Source organism: Cavia porcellus, unplaced genomic scaffold (genome assembly GCF_034190915.1).
Source record: "Cavia porcellus strain 051 isolate PalLab524CR breed Dunkin Hartley unplaced genomic scaffold, mCavPor4.1 scaffold_43, whole genome shotgun sequence".
Taxonomy (NCBI): Eukaryota; Metazoa; Chordata; class Mammalia; order Rodentia; family Caviidae; genus Cavia; species Cavia porcellus.
The window spans coordinates 1,453,207-1,474,182 of NW_026947526.1; the positions used below are offsets into that span (position 1 = coordinate 1,453,207).

At 40.1% G+C, this 20,976-nt stretch overlaps 1 protein-coding gene across 5 annotated transcripts in view; it reads right to left on the minus strand.

Moving 5' to 3' along the window:
- The window catches only part of LOC134474916 (zinc finger protein 20-like), a 148,476-nt gene that overhangs the window by 78,124 nt on the left and 49,376 nt on the right, over positions 1–20,976 (minus strand). The window lies entirely within an intron of this gene.

Sequence of the window (20,976 nt, forward strand, 5' to 3'; positions counted from 1 at the left end):
ACCAGTCTGTTTCTTTTAATTGGTGAATTTAGCCCACTCACATTAATGTTTACAACTGTTATATATTGGTTTATTGTTGACATGTTATCTTTCCATACTGGTTAATTGTCTGGCTTGCTTAGTGATTTTATTCTATGAGTATCAGAACTGTCTTTCAGTATTCTTTGCAGGGTGGGCTTGGTGGTCATAAATTTCTTTAGATGTTCTTTGTCATGAAAGTTAAAGATGCAACAGCAGGATATAACATGTCAATAGACTTGCAAATTAATTGTCAATATAAAATGACTGCACCTGTGAGTGCATCCTTTATTGGCAATTCAGGTACACAGAGGCCAGACAGCATAGGCTACAAAGGTAGGTTCAGATGACAGGAAGCACCATGTGTGTTCCTAACCATGTGCTTCTTGATCATTCAACAAAGAAGGTAATGGCTTAATATCCATAGAGATTCTACAACAGTCTTCAAAACCAAGCTATTGATATAGCTGGGCTTCTCCACATGAGAAAAGTGGCATGGGACATTAGCTTATTAAAAAACTTTGTAATGTCTGAAAATTGTCACTTCTTACCCTTTCCCATCTCTTGTAGTCAGGGTTTGCAAGGAAAGAGATTTAATATGCAACTTATAATTGATAAGATTACATTAAAATATTCTCTCCCAAAAAGTCAGATTTAGAGAGGTGTATATTTGTCCACATACTAGTTACCTAAAGAATCCAGCTGACAATCTGAATCCTATGACAATATACTTCTTAAGTTCTGCTGAACATCTAGAGCCGATGGCAAGGACCACCACAAGTTTACCTAGAGACCTAGAGGCACTTTCAGTATCTCATGCAAGTCTCTATCAAGGCTGTGTTCTAGGAAGAGTCAAAGTTCAGTGTTGGAAGCTAAAAAGTCTGTGCATTTGGGCACAGCATGTTTGCCATCAAGCTGAGTGATCAGTACTGGAGCCAAGACAAAAAGCTCAAGTTGAGGGCCAGAGATCTGCAAAAGAAAACAGTAGCCATGCACAGTACTAATGATGTGCTGATCTCCTCCTCCTCCTCCTCCTCCTCCTCTGATGATGATGATGTCTGTGTTCATATCTGGAAAACTGTGATACCAGCTTCTCCATGAGAATTAAAAGCCCAGCACATTCCCCTCCATTTAGCCTTTGACGGTGTTTGCAACAACCCTTCAATGGATGCTCTGTGCCCAAAATGATGGTGCCTCAGTTCACTGGTTGATCCAAGTTGACATTACTAAGTGAGCCACACCACCAAAGCACTTCTTTAGATACTTAAATTCCAAAACAGACTTTATAGGGTGCTGAGGATTGATCTCAGTTGCATAAGCATCTGCTTAGCAAGCTTAAGGTCATGAGTTTGATCCTCTGTACAAAAAAAAGGGGGGGGGCATTATATAACTCCATGACTTAAAGTAGTCATCTGGTCTACCTCACTTAAACAACGGTGAGAAAACCTGAGGATCACTCAAATGTAATAATCAGGAATACATACCTCCAGAGAGTTTTCTTCTCATGTTCCTTGACAAACCTCTCATGGGAACTATGTGGTCTTTTTCCCATGTGTGTGTGCTACACACTGCTTAACTGTGGGCATTTGCATCAAACTGTAGACAAGGTTATTGGTTGTATATGGCAATTTTAAAATCTTTTTGAAGGAAAGTAGAAAAACAAACAGTTATATACATTTGTACACATAAGTCTCACTGTATTACACTGACAGCACTGAACACAGGAGAGAATATCAAGAGGCTGGTGGTATGCACATCACTACCTCAATAAGGTCACAGTGGTTATAGATGCTGGAGGTAAAAAGTGCAAATAACTTAATGACCAAAATAGTTGAAATAAAAAATTACTGAATATGCACTTAACATACCAAATCTAAAGTGGGCCTGATGGCACGTGTATGTAAGCCACGTACTTGAGAGGTTGAGGCAGGAGAATTGTTTGCGAACGTTCTGGGTAATAAAGTGATCTCATACCCAACCTGAACTTCATAGCAAGATGTTGCCTCCAAAAGATAAACAGTTCAAATCTAGTAAGCATAGTGTAATAGTGATGGCCTTGTTACATTAGCATGACTCTCATGTCTATATCATGCTTATCACACTACAAAAATGTAACTTATAGCACATTTCATAATAAAATATCATATAATTTACTAAGCAGAGTACACTGATGAATATTTGTTGTTCATCATTGGCAGTTGGTGGTGATGGAGCAGTGCTTGCTGCTGCTCTCCACAGAAAAGTGACTATTGCTGCAGTAAACAGGAATATGAATGAATCAATGCAGTGGGTCCTTAGATCTTTGAGTAAGAGACCCACTAAAGGAAGCACTGTACTTAGTGGACTTACTATATTTAATCATTTGAATACTTTGAACACTGACTTCAGTAGTGGTTGAAGTACTTGCTAACATTTCCACCAACCAAATTATGTAGTTTTTTTTCTCCTGCTGTCTCATGAGTGTTCTTTTGATCTTGTGGTGATTTGTCTGTGCAATGAGATAGTGTACTGATTTGCATTTCTCTATTGTGCATAAATGCTCAATAGTTCTTCAGGTATTTCTTGACAATTTGTATGTGTTCTGAAAAGTGTATATTCATTTCATGTTTCTATGGGATTTACATGTCAGATGTCAGGGGGTAACATGCAGTCTTCTCCTATCCTGTAGATTGTTTCTTCATCCTTTTTTAATTTGATTTGTTGTCTTTTTTTTGGCTTCTTCATTTGTGCATGAGTATTAAAAGTTTATATAATCCTCTTTGCTTGTTTTGTTGCCCTATCTTATTTTCTATAAAAACCACCAGCAATAGAATTGAGTAAAAAAGTTTTGTTAATGCCTCTACATTCAGAACATAGAATGCCTGGCTCATTCATGTTTCACTATGTTTTACTCTATACAGGTATCTTTAAAACTGCCACACAAATTACCATGAAAAGCACATTTCCTGAGCCAAAAAAACCATGATTTGCAGATTGATTCAGTTATTCCATCCTACATTTATATTCTTGACCTAAACGTACCTGTTTCCTTAAACTTCAAATGCAGGTATAAAAACAACTGCTACATATTCTGCTAGATCATCTAGCAAAATTGCCTCCCAAAGTCCACTTCAATGCCATGATCATCTGATCTCATCCTCTACTGATGCTGGGACTAAAGGACTCACACTTAGTAAGTTCTTACCAGTGCAATTATTTAAATAAAAGATAATCAATAATTGCATACTTTTTATTAGTTTTTATCAAATAACTAGAAATATAAAAGTGACTATTGTAATGTGTGCAATACAAAAATTAACTGGCTAAAATGCCAACTGCCCCAATGACGCTCAGCAGAGTCAGTGCATAAACAAATGTGCTTCCCAAATAATGTTAGGGTATAACTGCTGAGTGGCCAAGTGATAAAAGTATGATCTGAAAGATTCATACATATATTTCTCAAAGGAAGTTTGAGACTCAATGCCTGGGATATCTTAAATTTGCTCACAAAATCTGAATCCAAAGCAGAGTTGGTGCATATCTATTATCCCAGCACTCAAGAGGCTGAGAGAGAAGGGGTGTTGTGAAGTCCAAGAATTTGTAGGCACCATGTGGGTTTCAAATCCAGCTGATGTACATAGTGAAAGCCTGTCTCAATAAAACAAAACAAAACTAAAAAAATAAAAACCAAACATCACAGTTGAATGGAGACTGAATTCTTCAAAGCTTAATTCCATGTCTTGGTGACTAATTTTATGTATAGACACATTTTTTGAAAAAGCAATTTGGATGCTAGATTGCAACTCACAGCCAAAAGGGAGGACTGATTTTTGTGCTGAGTCACTGCAAGAGTCCCTGTGCACTGTCTCTAAAGCAGAGCTCACAGGGGGAGCATTCACAAAGCAAAGAGGTAGACAAATATCTCATGAATCACTTTGATAAACTACAGATGATATCACTTCAAATCTCATTTAGGCCACTGAGTCCTTTGTTCTTAATATACTTAAGCAGCATTTTGAAATTTGAATTTAGCTTCATACAACAAAACATAAATAACATCAAATATGGTACATAAATAATAACTCAAATAACATAATGGAAAACTGTGTATGTAAACAATGTATAAACATTGAAACAAGGCACACATTGCAAACTATAGCTCAGTGTCACCAAGTGATCACCTTTCACTCAGAAATAAGAAATATATCTTGGGAGGCTGATGCAAGAAAACTGCCTTGAGTTGGAGGCCAGCCTCAGTCACAGAGCTGTATGAAATAGAGAGAAAGACCCTGACTGAAAAACCCCACAAAAAATGAAACTTGAAAGTTGAATGCATAAAACATCGTTGGTTTGTTTTAAAAATTATATCCATACAATATAGTGACATTCCAAGAACTTTCAACATGCTCTAGGAACAATGTTGATATTTTCCATAATATACAGAAAACACATTCATGTTTGGATATTTATCTCAGTGGCATAAACACCTGCCTGGCAAGCATGAGCTAATCAGTTCGATCCCTGGTACAAAAAAAAAAAAAAAAAGATTCAAATTCCTACTTCATGACACTGGCATATAATTAGAGAAAATCAAAATTAGATCTCAATTATGGAACACAGAATTCATGGGTTAACAGGTATGGGGAATACTGATAATTGACAAAGCTGGTGTTATTCATCTCAAGTAAGAAATCAGAAGCCAACTTTAACTTGATGCTTACCCTAAGAACTACTTGACTTTCAGTAAAGATCCTCTCAGTTGTAAATCCTGCTATTGACACCCTGTATCATGCCAATCACTTGCACATCCTTTCCATGCTGTTCTGATCCACACTACACAGAAAAACCTTCATGCCTAACAATGGATATCCCTGCAGCACAACTTCTATTTAGGGCTTCTATTTTACACCACTTAGTAAAGTCCATTGCAGACAATTTCTATATATAAACAATGTGTATTATCAGCCAAGCTGTTAAGTCAGCTGTTAATTCAGAGATGACACCCCTATTGCTTTCCATTCAGAAGGATATCATGTGCATGTATCCATGCAAATGCATAAATTTTGGCATTTTTCAATGAGGGTTTAATAGGCAGGTGATTCTGGAATTTGTCCTTAGCAAGCACACTTTACCCTGCCCTGCATAACACTTTCATATCTGCTTCATTTTTCTCAGAATTCAAAAATCCATGGCTGTTCTCACAAACAGTCCGTGAGCAGAGGTGTCACCTAAAATAATTATGTTCAAAATTCTTTGCATTATTCTATATGATACACAGGAGTTCACCAGGTGTTTCGGAAGCCTTCCTCCACTGAGGCACATCACTACACATCTTTGAATACTCAGTACCTTTGCCAACACCTGTGATGAGGATGGAAACACAAGAATATACTATAAATTTAGGAGATCACTCTAAATACAACAAAGCACAAGTTTAAGGAGAGCAGTTGTGGCTATGAGACCCTGTATCACAGACATTTATAAACATCAGACCCTCCAGGTCTGCTTCTCACAGCAATGAGGGCAGAGACCTTCCTCAGTACTTTTGTAGCATCTTCAAAATGCATCAGAGTCAGGGTGTCCCCAAGTTCCTTCCCTCACTGAGCTTGTGGAGGTGCCAAGGCAGTAGAGAATTCCAAAGATGATACTGGAATCTGCTGCTGTCAAAGAGAAGATAGAGTCACTCTTGCCACCAGAAAGAGGCAAAATGCACAACTGATGACCCAAAGCCAATGCTGGAGGACCTCAGGAGCTGAAGCTGACTAAATACCTGAGGATCGAGACACTGAAACTGCTTCTAATCACTTGTAACTGGTTTAGGCCTTTTGCACCCTATTTGTGGGCTCCCATCCACAATCTCAGCATTCTGCAGCTCAAAGATCTCCCAGGTTCCTTCCTAATCAGGCCACATGACATTAAAACTACTAAATGAGATCCAGCAAACATTCTGCTCCAGTATTGTGCTCACAATGGGTCAATAATGCCCTGATACAGGAAAGACCTAAGAGACCACCTCTCATGGACCACCTGGTTGGACAGTTCATATAGCCCACCTCTTCTTCACTGATTGAGTCTTTCTCTACTGCCCTCCTTCTGAGTCAAGAATAAACAGGGAAAGGAACCCCTCCTTGCAAGAGAGGATCCCAAATGATAGACTGGAGCTGGCTGTCTTCTTCAGTGCTGATATCCACAGAGGAGTGCTTGTACCAGAGATTTACCTCAGGATTTTTATTTCCAGATCCATTTGATGTCAAGGATAAAAAGAAAAAGTAAAACTAAATTTCAAAAGATGTCAATCAGGGACATCAATGGTAAATACATTGCACACTGTCATCCCCAGTACATTCACCCAGAGCACAAGAGGTTTGTATTCAATTTTCCAAACAATACTGAGCTGAGTTAGTCAAATAATGTTGGCATTGAGACATGGCTAGGTCCTACAAGGAGCCCATGCAGAAGCCCAGATACCTTTCAACTCTGGGGAAGCCAGATACTTCCTGGTAAGAGTCAAACTTCAGGACAAAACATTAAGCAAATGCATTGGTATTTTAAGGATTCATTTGAAATACTTCCCTAGCACTCTGAGGAAATCAGCAGTCACCATTCAAATAAATGTATCCCTATCTTAAAGCCTGATACTTTAAATAATTCCTATCATTCCAGTGAAGTCCTGAGTCACCTGTGAACCCCCTAATTAAAGAGTCACTACTACATAAGAATGCCTGCTTTCTGTGTGACAGGCTTCCCCATTTGTTCCCAATTTAATCAACTTTACCTGAACTATTAATCTTATTGGCTTCTATATTTCTGTCCCATCTTATGCCCATCTTCCTTGTAGTTCCCAGTATTCCCACCTTAAACCCATCTCACCAAATTATTTTACTCTATAAATGTCCCTAGAAAAGTATCTTTGGCAACCCACTCAGGACCCCTTCTCTCTCTCAGACAGCTTTCTTTCTCCCAATAAATATACTCTACTCTTAAATTCTGTTGTTCCTAAAATTTATTCTTTAATTTTAGAGAACACAAATTCATACTGGACATAGTAGATCAGGAGTTTCCTTCCCTTGTAGCAACACCATTATAAATTTTTCTCTTGAGTGAACTCAGATAAATGAGTAGTAGTTTGTGTTCTGTAATGTTGATCTCACCTCTTTAGGGATACTCTCACTGAAGGCCTTTATGCCTGTATTTAAGTGCTGCTTCTGTTTTTTTGAAGGTGAACTGATCTGTAATTGTGGTTATGGTATCTACAATTTATTAAGGATATGACTCAACATATTTCTTTTGAATGGTTTACCTCCAGCCTTGGAGGAAGACACATAGCAAAAATTCTTTATTTTTATTTCATCATTCAAACTGAGGGATGTACTTGAAAGAGTTTTGCCCTAGAATGAGTTACAGGACCTCCTGGTTGTAGTTGAACCGGGTGGAAGGCCCAATCAGGGATGCTAACCATATGGCCACTTCCACTGTTTCCCTGATTACAACTTCCTTATTCCTTTCCCAGGGGCCTGAAGAAAATTCCAATGAGCTCCACACATAACAGAAATGTCTGCTTCAATCTCCACATCCAGGCAATGTCACACATACCCCTAACCTCATAGTCAGTAAAAAAAAAAAAAAAAAAAATCCTTGTTTTCTTAGGGCTCCTCCTCACATTCCTTGAATAGAAAGGCCACTTTTACTTTTTCTTGTATTCTGCTTCTCTATTGCACCAGAAAATGCTAACAGTACTGATTCTTGTCTATTTACCTCCTCAGTAATTCATATGATCAATACCATGAATATCTAATTGAAATTAATGTAGTAGACTGTTGCTTCACTCCATCAGTGTCAATGCAGTGAGTTTCATCCTAAGATAAAAATAAATCTTCATACAAACTTCAATGCAGAAAAAGCATCAAAATATAAACAAGGTCCTACAGGCACACAGACTTCTTTCAATAACGTAAGTGAAGCTTTCTAGAAAAAGGCAAAAATACAGTTTATGTATCTTAAAATTGTTGAAGCAGCTAATAATGTAGAAATTGTTCTGAACAATTTTAGGTGAACCTTCACTTTTATAAGAGATAACCTACTGCCATGGCAATATCTAGTTCTTGCTAAATTATACACTCAAACCAATTATTTTACATTTATAATGACTGACGTATACAGCTTTATACATTGCCAGGAATACAACCACTGTGAGTTGTATTGATCACTTAAAACTGCAGGAAAAGGGAAAAGCATTCAGACAAATAATAAAGATATTTATGTTAATTTTGCTCATGTTAATGATAGAGGGGAATGTAACTCCTGACCTACTATATGTCTGGTATGAGTTTGTGTTCTCTAAAATAGAAGAATAATGTTTAGAATGATGCAGTTTAAGAATGGAATATATTTACTGAGAGGAAGAAAGCTTCTGTCTAGGAGACAGAAGGGGTCCTGAGTGGATTGCCAAAGATTCTGCATTTAGAGAATAAAAACAGGAGATTAGATGGGTCAAAAGAGGGGAAGAATGGGAATTTGCAAGGTGAGTGTAAGGTGGGATAGAGCTGTGTTCAACCAATAGGGTCAACTGCTCAGGTAAAGTTAATTCAATTAGGAACAAATGGGGGAGCAAGTCCCATAATAAGTGGGCTTGCTTAACAGCAGGGACTCTTCCTGTAGGGGGTTGGGATGGTGAGTCTTGACTTCTTCACTGTGATAGAGAACTATTGGGACTATTGGTCCTTAGCACTTGGTGTATTTCTGTTGGCTTTTGTCTTGAGATTTTGTCAGAGCAGGAGGTGATTGTCTCTTCCAAGCCTATAAGCAATCTGCATTTATCCCTTGCTCCTTTGAGCCCCAGCCCTGTAGTTACAGGCAGCTGAGTTAGTTAGAAATATATAGGCAGTGAGACAGGACTAGGTCCTAGAAATGGCCAATGCAAAAGCCCAGATACCTTGCAACCATGGGGGAGATGGGTACCTCCTGTTTTGGGTCAGGCCTCAAGACAAAACACCAAGCAAATGCATCCCTTTCCTAAAGGCTGAGCCAGTGCTGACAGACAGGCATGGACTGGCTCTGACCTGGCTGCTTCCCCAGTCTCAGCCCCACTCCTGGTCTCATTGTTCTGTTGCCCCCTGCATCATAGAACCTTTTTTTTTTCTAGAAAATATCTGGTGGATCCTAGCACAAGGAATCAAAAGGGAATTTATAATTATCTCTTAACTGTAGCTGTTAAACACCCAGAAAATTAATACTATACAGTGCAGGACAAGCAGTAAACTTAATATAGAACATTAAATGGAACTGTTATTTTCTATTAACCATGGGTGTTTTAACATTTGAGCACTGCAGAAATTTGTGACATATTTTGGATTGCTCACTATTACATTACATAAATTTCTGCTAAAAATTTTTATTTGACTGGTGATCTTGTATTGGCCTGATCTAAATCACCAGGCTGAAACACAAGAAAAAGTCATAAGACATCTAGATATGAAACAAAATATATTTGAAGGCATGAATATAACATCAGATCAGCAACAATGTATTGTCTTTGTAATGTGAACTTTACTTGAGCTTTCTCCCATGAGGCTATAGAGTTTATTTGGACCTACAATCAGTGAACCTGATCTGGTTAGTTACCTGGTTGTCCGTGTGTAAATACCATATAGTCTCCCTAGTGTGAGAAATGGTTAGAGTACATAGGAGTTTGTAGTAATTCTGCTTCCCCATTGCATTGCTTTGGAGCCTTATAATATTTGCATTTGTTACTCAGAATGGTTTTATCCTGGGTTGTTTGATTTTATTCAGAACCAAATAACACACAATGAATAATGGTTACTGTATTATCTATGATTATTTGAACAGCTTTTTTTTAAGAAAACAAGACATTATAATTGCTAGTGCTGATTTAATATCATCTTGTTTTGAAGTGCTAACATGGTTTAAGTCTTCTGTTCCCATTGGTTCTATCTTATTGTATCTTATTGGATTGTATTATTTGTGATAATATAAACACATATTTTATGGACAATGAGATGATACAGTAACCATTGTTCATTTTGTGTTATTTGGTTCTGAATAACCTGTAATACTTTCATGCTCTTTGATGGTTTTATAATATTTTGTTATGTTTGATACTATTGTGTATGAAAATATACTCAACTCCTTCAATGAAAGAGACATTATAGTAGTTACTGATGTCAGGTTGTTTTTTGTTGAAATACTGTGTTGTTTCAATTGTTGTGCTCCTATCTCATTTGTTAAGTCCTCTTTTATTTTAATCTCTTTGAAATTAAAATAAATTTTAAAAAGAGTTCCCAGGTGGCCATTTTCTTGTTTATCAATTGGAGGGCTGTTTAATGTTGCCTCAACCCAAGGGATTTTTTAAACCAATTTTAGCATCATTTTGACCAACTGATAACCTAGGTGAAAGCACGTCTTTTAAATCTGTTACCCAAATAAACCTTTATTACATGATTTGAAAATATAAATGTTGAGGAAAATGTTGTTGAGCTCAAATAAATAAAAAGAAAAAGCTGCTAACAGAGCAGAAAACTGGACAAATGGACAACAGATATATAAACTGATAATCATCTTATAAAATTAGAATGAACTCAAATATATTTGGCCAACTTGAACTATCATAAATAGAGGAGAGTGAACCTTCTTATAGATCAATTAATAGATATCTCTTCAAATAAGAATACCAGAAAAGGAACCTAACTGATAGTTAACCTGAGGTAGCTCAGAAAATTGAAAAGAAGGAACACAAATATTACTTAATCCTTTAGGTCCACCCTGTTCCCAAAACAGCAGTAGATATGAGCCCAGCAGGTTCATGTGTGTAATCAACATGGCTGGTGGTAAGCATTTGGCCTGCCAGAAGTCTGCAATACCAGAGACTGAGTATGGTGGGCAGGCAGAGAAAATGGCGATGCAGGGAAAGGAGAAAAGGAACGCTCAGATGGGACAGATGGCTAAGGCAGGGGGATTGAGAAGTCAGAGCCTTGTGAGAAATGCTAGGGGAAGGATTAGAGACTGTAGGGGAAAGATTGGAGACACTAGGGGGAAGATTGGAGACCCTAGAAGGAGGATTGGAGACCGTGGGGTGTGAAGGAGGAAGAGAGGATGACACAGGGGGCATAGAAACCTTTGGCTGAGAACGCTGTGAGATTTGGTATGAGAGATATGGGGAGAAGCTGTAAAGACAGAAGCCGCATCATAAGTTAGGGGAAGGGAGAGATCCTGGTGGAGCAGAGTGAGCCAGGAGTACTTGGGCCATCACAGAAGACAGAGTGAGAGAAAACCATGTCCTTAAAGTGAAGAAGGCCTAAAAATGAAGGGTTTTTGCCATCTTTTGACCATTTTGACAAAAGCATAAATAAAAGACTAGCTTTTTGGTTGTTGTAGCCTTTTAGAGGCCAAAAGCACCAAGGTTACGAACCAGGCACCACAGAGGGGTGTTTTCTGGAGGACAGGAAGTGGTCCCCATGATTGAATTATAAGGGAGCTAAGAGAACAATTTCACCTCAGGAACTAAGAGCCATAGTTCCCCCAAGGTACGTGGAAGCTGTGCTTGGTCACACACAACATAAGAGATCATAATCTATTTTGAAAGTGTGACAGGCAAAATTCCAACACCCATTCTTCTTGGCAGGTGACCATGAGAGCAGGGCAGGATCTCAGCACACAAAAATCTCAGTGTTACCTCCAGCCATGTGGCCTATGGAGTGTGGAAAGTAGTATCCCTGTTTGGGGATGGCAGGATGGGTTCTCTGTCACAAGCTTGCTAAGGAACAGAAACAAACAAACAAAAAAATCCCTAGACGGTATCTCACCCATGTTCAGTGAGTAAGGTTACTGTTGTATGCATATTAGCAGTGGCAAGTAAACTGTCCCGGAGGAAGAAAGAGGTGGTTTTAAGGGAGTGGGACTCAAAATGGAAGGGATTCCCAGGAGACACTCATTCTGCCTTAGTGGTCAGGGAACCAAAGGATAGGATTTTTGGCGTGCTAAAAGAGAGAATACAAAATAAAAATGTCATGTGTGGGCATACATATAGTTTTCCATTGGGGTGGTACTTATAGACGGCATTGCTGATGTGCAAGTAGCTGATTGGGACTCTTTTCATGCCACAGGTAAGTTGCATAGGAGAGGGGAAAGAGACCCCTTGTCCCACCTCCCAGTGATGAAATATCCCATCTAGAGGAAAATCCTCTTAATTTCTTTCTCACAAAAATATATTCTGCTCTTACTTCCATTGTTATTAGTTATTCATTCTTCAATTTTAGAGAACCTAAACTCATACCCAACATAAGTAGGTCAGAGGTTTCATTCCCCTATATCACTGTCTGATTGCTTATATTTCTAACTAACTCAGCTGCCCATAAAATTAAGAATCATTTGTCAACTTCACTTAGCATAATTGTAGCAAATAAAATGTACTTAATGGATATAGTGAAATATATGTTTAAAATGAAAAAATAATTATCAAAGTTTCTCTACCTAGCATCAACAAACATTTTCAGCTTTCAAGTATGTGGCAAAATAAAAAATAAAAACAACTCTCAGCAAATACTCATAGTATAAAAGACAGTATATCATTCACCATATTTACCATGTTATCTGTGGATATTTTGTAGACCGAAAAAGAAAAATTGAGCTGTTGAATGAACAACTATCAATTTCAATAATTGTGCTTATAGAACTACATGGTTGAGAATTGTAGAAAAAATTTTTTGGTACCAGGGATTGAACTCATGACTGTTATACTCTAGAAAAAAATAGCTTCATTATATTTGAATTATAGCAAATTACCTGTAACATGTCCATATCATATATGTTTTCCTTCTACATCTGGGTGACCTAATTGATATGTTAACCATTGCTGCCCTCTACAAATAACAGATGTAGTGCTAAAATAAGCTAACAAAGGTTGTTAATTGCTGCTAGACTTCTCTATTCTCTGCTGAAGGAAACAGAATTGATTCCTGTTTACTGGAAATCTTGCTTGTTTGCAGGAAAATCTTCTTGTTACCTGAACTTTGCTCTTCCCAATGTAATCGCTGTGATCTTGTTCTTTAGTGCACCCCAAACCCCCTCCTTACATTGTGAGACCGGCAGCTGTTTGCAGTTTTACAAGATAAAAGCCTGCCTTTTAGCTGGGAGGTGCGCAGTCTGCAAATTGGCTCCTGGAGACTGTGTCACCAGGCCTGGCCTAAAATAAAGCCTTTGCTCCCTAAATTTTAATATCTTGCTTCCTTAAATATTATTCTGGGGTCCGAGTTATCACAATGAGCTTGTGATTGCCTGGCTGGTGCTTGTATCACTGAGTTCAATGCCCAGCCTGAACAGCCTTAGATTCTAAATATGACTATTACTACTGTTTAATTTGCCATTGACAGATTTAATTGAAAATTTTGTTCATCTACATCTTCACAGATGAAATTATTTTCTTTCCTTGCAGTTTAAATCACTTTTTTAAGGTACTGGGGATCAAACTAACAACCTGGCCCTGGCCAGACAGGTACTTCTGCCTGCTGAGCTAAAACCCAGGCCCCTATTAAATGATATTTTATTAAATATATAAATATCACTTTATCCATTCAAATAGTATTGTGATTTTTCAACAGGAGTCCAAGGTACACAGAAATTGATAAACAGTCAGAGAGGAACTGGACCCTCAAAGGAATCAATGTAAAAAAACTAAATACGGGGGCTAGAGATTTAGCTCAGAGGCATAAGCACCTGCTTTGCAAGCAGGCAGTCGTGAGTTCGATCCCCAGTACCGATAAAAATGAAAAAGACAAAAAAAAAAAAAAAAGAAAACTAAATACAACAATCACTGCTAGAGACACAGCTGAAGCAAGCCAGACCTGAATGTGAAGATGTAGTAACCATGTCTACATGCCTCTTAAAGAGAAAAACAATGTGATAGCTTGGAAAACAGTATAAAATCCAAGGAAGCAAGAAATTAAAATTTGGGGAGCAAAGGCTTTATTTCCATGCCTGGTAGCACAGTCTCCTTAGGATCAACCCAAAGACCGCACACCTCACTGTTGGGGGAAGAGGCTTTTAAAGCTGATAATCACAGAAATGTTGTAATCACTGACACAGTTAGATAGCATCTGGGCTTTACAAAACTTCCTGAAATTTCCTTGAAGTTAAGCATTTTCTAAAGTACAACACATTTTATTATAGACCACCGGGTAGGGGAGGGGGTTATAAGAAACTGAAACCTAAGGCTTTTATGGACTTTCAGGAAATTGAAACTTAACCTAGATAGATAGGAAGGGGGAAGGTGGGAGGGGGAAGGGGAAGGCAGTGTAGCACATACAGAACAGAAATAAGGCACAATGGTTAGAGCTAGGCTATAACATTCCCCTCTGATGTTGCAACATAGGCCAGATCCTTGGCCTTATTATTTTATTATTATTTAAGTGCTTCTGGGAACACGCCCATATGTTTGTAGTCTAACCATCATTAATTTTATGTTTTGTATCTGATATCTGATATACATAGTCTGCTTATTGATTATGCAGGGGCCTAGAGTAACTAATACTAGAATCATAACAAGAGACCAGCTAATATCGCTATTATACTAGTCAATCCATGGTGGGAGGGAGAAAATTTGTTCCATCCACTACGGAGTTCCTTGTCTTAGTTTTTCTCTTTCCTGTAGACATTTCTGGAGTTCGGCCAAATTTTGTTTTACTATCCCAGACTTATTAGCATACAGGCAACATTTTTCCCCTTATGCCAAACACAATCCTCCTTTTTCAGCTAACAGGAGGTCTAGCCTTCTATGATTTTGGAGAGCTACTTCAGTTAATGCACCAATTGAGCTTTCTAAGGCCTCAATGGTTTTGTGAATTTGTTTCATTCCTTCATCTACCCGTTTGGATAAAATGTGGTAATGGTGTGTACTAACTCCCAGGGAGGCAGCCCCCAGCCCGAGGGCTGAGAATATACTGATTCCAGCCATAATAGGAAGAACTGGACTTCTCTTATCTATTTGGTGGCTTGTAGAGATGAGGGCCCTATTTTCTTCTTCTTCAGAATGCCAGTGAATTATAGGCAGGATCTAGGTCAGCACAGAAACTTCATTCTGGTCAATAACAAACTTTCTTGAAGCAATACAGGGGTACCATCCCAAAGTATAAGCCCACTAATGGCTGGCTGGGGCTACTATGGGAGTATTATTACCAGACCCTGTAATGCAATAGGAATGGGAGAGATCACAATATTCAGGAGCCGTGTGGCTGCAGTGATATGTATAGGACCCATTTAAACCCTCTAGACTGGTACTTTTCCACAGAGATTGAGGGAGAAATATATCACTTCTGGTGGCACTGGAGGCTAGTTTATTGGTGACTGTGATGTAACCCTTGTAGAAGGGAGGCTCAGAGGACAGATATAGACAACACGGGACTGTCAGACCACTGTCAATGGAGCCATTAATTAGCTCAGCTACTATTTCTAAGGGTTTGGAATATCTCCATCATTGAGGGTGGCATGGGGTTCTCAGGCTCAGCACCAGTTACTAACGAGGGTGTAAGTTCCTGTCTAGACTTCACTGGGCCAGTTTCTTGTGGGCTCTTTGTGGTTGCAAGTTGGAATGGGGTTTGATCTGGACCAGGCACCTCAAATTTGATCCAATATCTGAGGTCCTCATTCTTTTTCCACATGCACATTTTTACTTGGGGTTGGTTTGTATGATATAGAGTTCCATTACAAAGGGCTTCAGCCACTGGAAGCATTGGAGTGCACCTCCAGAATCAGCTTGGAATGGACAGTGGCACCTTTATTGAGTAGGGAGCACCACTGGGCAGCATTCCCTTTTGTATTGAACTAAAGAAGCCTTTCTAGGTGGTTTATATAGAATGTTAATATTAACTACAGGTTCATGCCCAGTGCAATAGATCTTAACACAGAGTACCTCCTTTTTGGTGGTTACTGCTGCCCTGGCCACTCATTTGCCATTCTGGATGAAGCTGCTTCCATTGATGAAATACTTGTTGGCATCTCCCAAACGATGATTGGTGAGATCAGCCCTTGGGTTCTGTTGTAGATTGAGGATGTCAGCACACTCATGGAGAGGTGTATGTTGACTCTCTGGGTCATCATCGCGCATAAGGGTGGCTGGGTTTAAAGCTGAAGAAGCCTTGAAATCTACTGACTCTTGGTCTAGCAGAAGAGCCTGATAGTGTAAAATTCTAGCATTCGAGAGCCATTTTTAAGGAGGGGTTTTGACAAGAGTCTCTAAACTGTGGGAGGTCACCACAGAAATCTTTTGTATAAGAGTGAGTTTTTTAGCCTCCTTGAGTAACTTCACCACAGTGGCTAGGATTCTTAGGCTTGGGGCCCACCCTCCTGCTACTGAATTGAGTCTCTTAGACAGGTAGGCTATAAGCCTCTTCCAAGGGCCAATGTCTTGAGTCAAGACTCTTTTTACAATGCCTATGAGCTCATCTATGAACAAGGTAAATGGCTTGGTAACATTAGGGAGTCCCAGGGCTGGAGCCTCAGTCAGGGCCTGTTTGAGCTATTAGAAGTCCTGCTCACAGTCATTGGTCCAGTCTAATGGCTTTTGGGTCTCTCCCTTAAGAGAGTCATACATCAGGTGAGCCATTTCCATGAAATTTAGAATCCACAGCCTACAGAACCTGACAGCTCCCGGAAACTTGCGTACTTGTTTCATAGTTTCTGGGGTTGGTATCTGTAATATGGCTTGGATTCTCTCTAGACAAAGTTCTTTTGCCTTCTTGTAACTTGTGGCCCAGGTAAGTCGCAGACTGGTGGCACAACTGGGCCTTCTTAGCTGAGACTTTATAGCCTAATTGCCCCAAAGTCTTTAACAGTTCCTCGCTTGCCTCTCGACAAGTCTCTAATGAAAAGGAGGCTACCAACAACTCATCCACATACAGAGCACTATCTTGGGGTGTTCTTCCCTAAATCTCAAAAGATCTCTGGCTAGTGCCTCATTGATAAGGGTGGGCGAGTTCTTAAAGCCCTGAGGAGGGTGAGTCCAGGTCAGCTGTTCCTTCACTTCTGAATCCGGGTCAGTCCACTCAAAGGCAAAAAGGAGTTGACTCACCCATGTGAGGGGCAGAGTGAAGAACACACCCTTGAGGTCCAAAACAGAGTACCAGTTGTTCTCCGGATTGAGGAGGCTAAGAAGAGTATAAGGGTTAGGCACCATTGGTTGTAGAGTCAGTACTCATATATTAACCTCTCAGAAATCCTGTACAAGACAATAGTCATTTGTCCTGGCTTCTGGACTGGAAGTAGAGGTGTATTCCTTGGAGAGACACAAGGAATTAAGATACCGTTGTCTCTTAATATCTGAATGTGGACTTTGATCTCTTTTCAGGCTTTGATCCCTTTGTAGGCTTAATGGGTATTGCAAATAGGGTGTCCCTAGGGTAGGAGCTCCACCACAAGGGGCAGCTTGTTAATTGCTAGCCTGGGGGGGGTGGTTTCTACCCAAACTTCTGCGATTTCCTGCTTCCTTTTGCTTAACAATTTTAATTCTAGGTCAGTTTATAATGGCTCAGGTACACTCAACAAATTTCCCAGTGGGCGGTTTCTCCTACTGGGACAAGAGCTAGCACTCTGATACCTTCTGAGTCCAGAGTTGTATCTACCCCCAATTTTAGTCTTGGCTCATGTGTAAAGAAGTCAATATGCACTTGCAATATATGGAGGAGGTCTCATCCCAAGAGAGGGTCTGGACCTTCAGGAACCCATAAAAAATCATCTTGGACCAGTTTACATCCAGGTCAGGCAAAACAAGCTGTCACTTTTGGGTGCAATTTTCACCTCCCTGTGCCTCTGATTACATTGAATGAACTCTTGGTTAGCTTTCCTAAAGGTTGGGTCAGCACAGAATAGGTGACTCCTGTATTGACCAGGAAGTCCACCAGTTGCTTTCCCACTTGAAGTGTTATCCAGGGCTCGGGGGGTGGTGTCAATTCCTGACCTCCTCATTGTTGAGACAACAGGGCCTTTGTCTCTTTTTATAGCTTGACCTTTAACTTTGGGCCATCTTTATGCCAATGTCCCATCTCTTTGCAATATGCATATTGTTCTTTATCTAAAGGAGGCCACTGGCCTTTAACCTCCTTTTTCCCAATGCTAGTCAATCTTTTAGCTTCTTTCTCACCAAGAAATTCCAAAACTTTAGTCATCTTTTTATTTGTGGCTTCTGGTAGGGTCTCTCTGTGCTATCTCTATCAGCTGGCTGAGGGACATCCCTTCAAATCCCTCAAGTTTCTGTACCTTTTTCCTAACATGGGGGGGGGCGACTGAGACATGAAAGCAATGTTAATCACTTGAGTGTTTTCAGATGCCATCGGATAAATTGGAGCATGTAATCTGTAGGCCTCTAGGAGGTGCTCCAAGAACATAGCAGCAGACTCATCAGCTAACTGTCTTACCTCACTCACTCGAGACAGATTGGTAGACTTGTTAGCATTGGCACGACGTGCATCTAGGAGCCTCAGGCAATAATCATTAAGAGCCTTCTTACCTCCATCATGTTGGGGTCCTATTCAGGTGGAGAGGAAGGGAACAGATGTTCACCTCTCTGCTGATGAGCAGATAGAGATCCACCCAGATCCCAAACTCCCTTTTGTCCTAGAGTGTAGATACGCATTCTTTCCTTGGCCATAAAAGGAATGCGCAGGATCTGCTAACAGTTGTCCCAAGTGGGGCGATGGGTAGAGAAAACAGATTCTATAAGGTTAATCAGAGTTTCTGGGTCCTTTGAGAAAGGGGGGTTTTGAGCTTTCCAGTTAGAGATCAAAGAAAGAGAAGGGAGTGTACACAAACATGGAGCACCCTCTTGGGGGTGGGGACTTCCTGCAAAGGGTACAGCGGTGCTGCTTTGGGACGTTGTTCTGGAGGTCCCTCCAGCCGTGGGTGGTGGTGGGTTTGGATAAGATGATGCAGGGAGGAGTGGTGAGTCAGGGTTGGGACTATGGGCAGGGTATGGGGGAGGGGGCAAGGGAAGAATGTCTAGTGGGTCAGAATAGTCTTCACTTGGAGGCAAGACTGGAGGTGCATTGGGTCCAGGTGCCGCCTCTTCAGCCTTTGTTTTCAGTTTGAGGGCTGCTAGAACTCCATCCTGAGAGGGATTAATCCATGAGGGGGCATCATAGATTATATCTATCCAAATCTGAATACAGACAATTTGGTCAGGATGAGCAGGGGCCCCAAACACATACTGGCAAACAGCCTGCGCAGTTCCCAGGTCAAAAGATCCAGAAGGGGGCCAGACCCCTTGGGTCACCAGCGGCCACTCCTGTGTGACAAAAGTTGTTAATCTGGGCTTATGAACCTTTTCCCCATATCCCTCAGCTCATCACTTAAATTATTTGAAGTGATCAAGCACAAGGCCAAGGGGAGCACTGGAAAAAGACTTGGTCTGTCCCATGGCTGGCAATGCCACTGGTTTACTTTTCCTGTCAGGAAATTTAAGAGACAAAGACAGGGTCAGAAGGAAAAGAACAATTATTAATGAGATGAAGAGAATGGTTAAAATTGCTCTGGCTGGCTTTGGGCTTGCAGAAGTGGTTCCTAGGAGAAAATATTCTGTCAGAGTCAGGTGACCAAAAGGACAATTAGACCACATAGACACAAAACCAAACATAAAAGACATGACACGCTGCAGCAAAAAATGGCCTTTGCTCAAAAAGTCAATCAATTCTGGATTTCTGTAGGAATTTACCAAACTAGCCAATGGTGCAGTTCGCTACCTAAGGCAGAGTCACAGTGGACAGAGTGCATCGCAAAAGCCAACTGACTCCGGAATCAGGAGATCCCCGCACCCCAAATTGAGGGATCCCCTCCAAAAGTACAAAAATACAAAGTGACTATGGCCCAAACAAACCCTCCAGAGTACTTATTTTCAAATGTTCAGAATTGAGTCTGGGGTCTTGCTCCCCTCCCAGACAAGACCCCAAATGTGATAGCTCAGACCCCAGAATAAAATCCAATGAAGCAAAGAATTAAAATATGGGGAGCAAAGGCTTTATTTCCAGGCCTGGGGGCACAGTCTCCTTAGGATCGACCCAAAGACTGTGCTCCTCACAATTGGGAGAAGAGGCTTTTAAAGCTGAAAACTGCAGGAATGTTGTAATCGCTAACACAGATAGCATCTGGGCTTTACAGAACTTCCTGAAATTTCCTTGAAGTTAAGCATTGTCTAAAGAACAACACATTTTATTATAGACCACGGGAAGGGAAGGGGTTTACAAGAAACTGAAACCTAAGGCTTTTACGGCCTTTCAGGAAATTGAAACTTAACCTAGATACATAGGAAGGGGGAAGAGGGAAAGAGGAAATGAGAGGCAGTGCGGTGCAAACAGAACAGAAATAAGGTGCAATGGTTAGAGGTATGCTATAACAAACAATAGCTTGAAATGTACTCCAGTTAGCACCACCTTCCCCAGGAAGTCCAGATGGGCATCTATTACCATACTCAATGACCAGAACAACTGGGCTTTTATTCCCACAAAATGCCTTGGCTCTTACTGCATACATTTTCTGGGTGCCTTGCTACCCTTCTGAATTATATTAGTTAAGCACCTATAAGCTTATAGGTTGATTGTAGTTTGAGACCGACACTGTACTCACATTCTGACTTTGCTCTATAGATGACCCCTGACAATAGATCTGTGGCCTAAGCACTGAAGACCACTCCTGCAAAGGGAGGGCTATTCTGTCTTTTTTTCTAAGAAAACTTTTTGAACTTCTTTTGATTTGTGATTTCATTCTTCAATGTTGTGAGCCAACCAAATTGCTGCATTTGCCATCAAACACGGTAGGATTATATTTCTCCTATTTTAATTTGAATATGAAACATCTGCTAAAGGCCATGATCCAAAGCCTTGATTTCAAGCTGCTTGTTTGCTCTGAGTTTGACATTTCCATGAGCTTTTGGACCTCCTGTCTAGTAAATTGCAGATGTATTGGAGGAAGGAGGTCACCATTGTG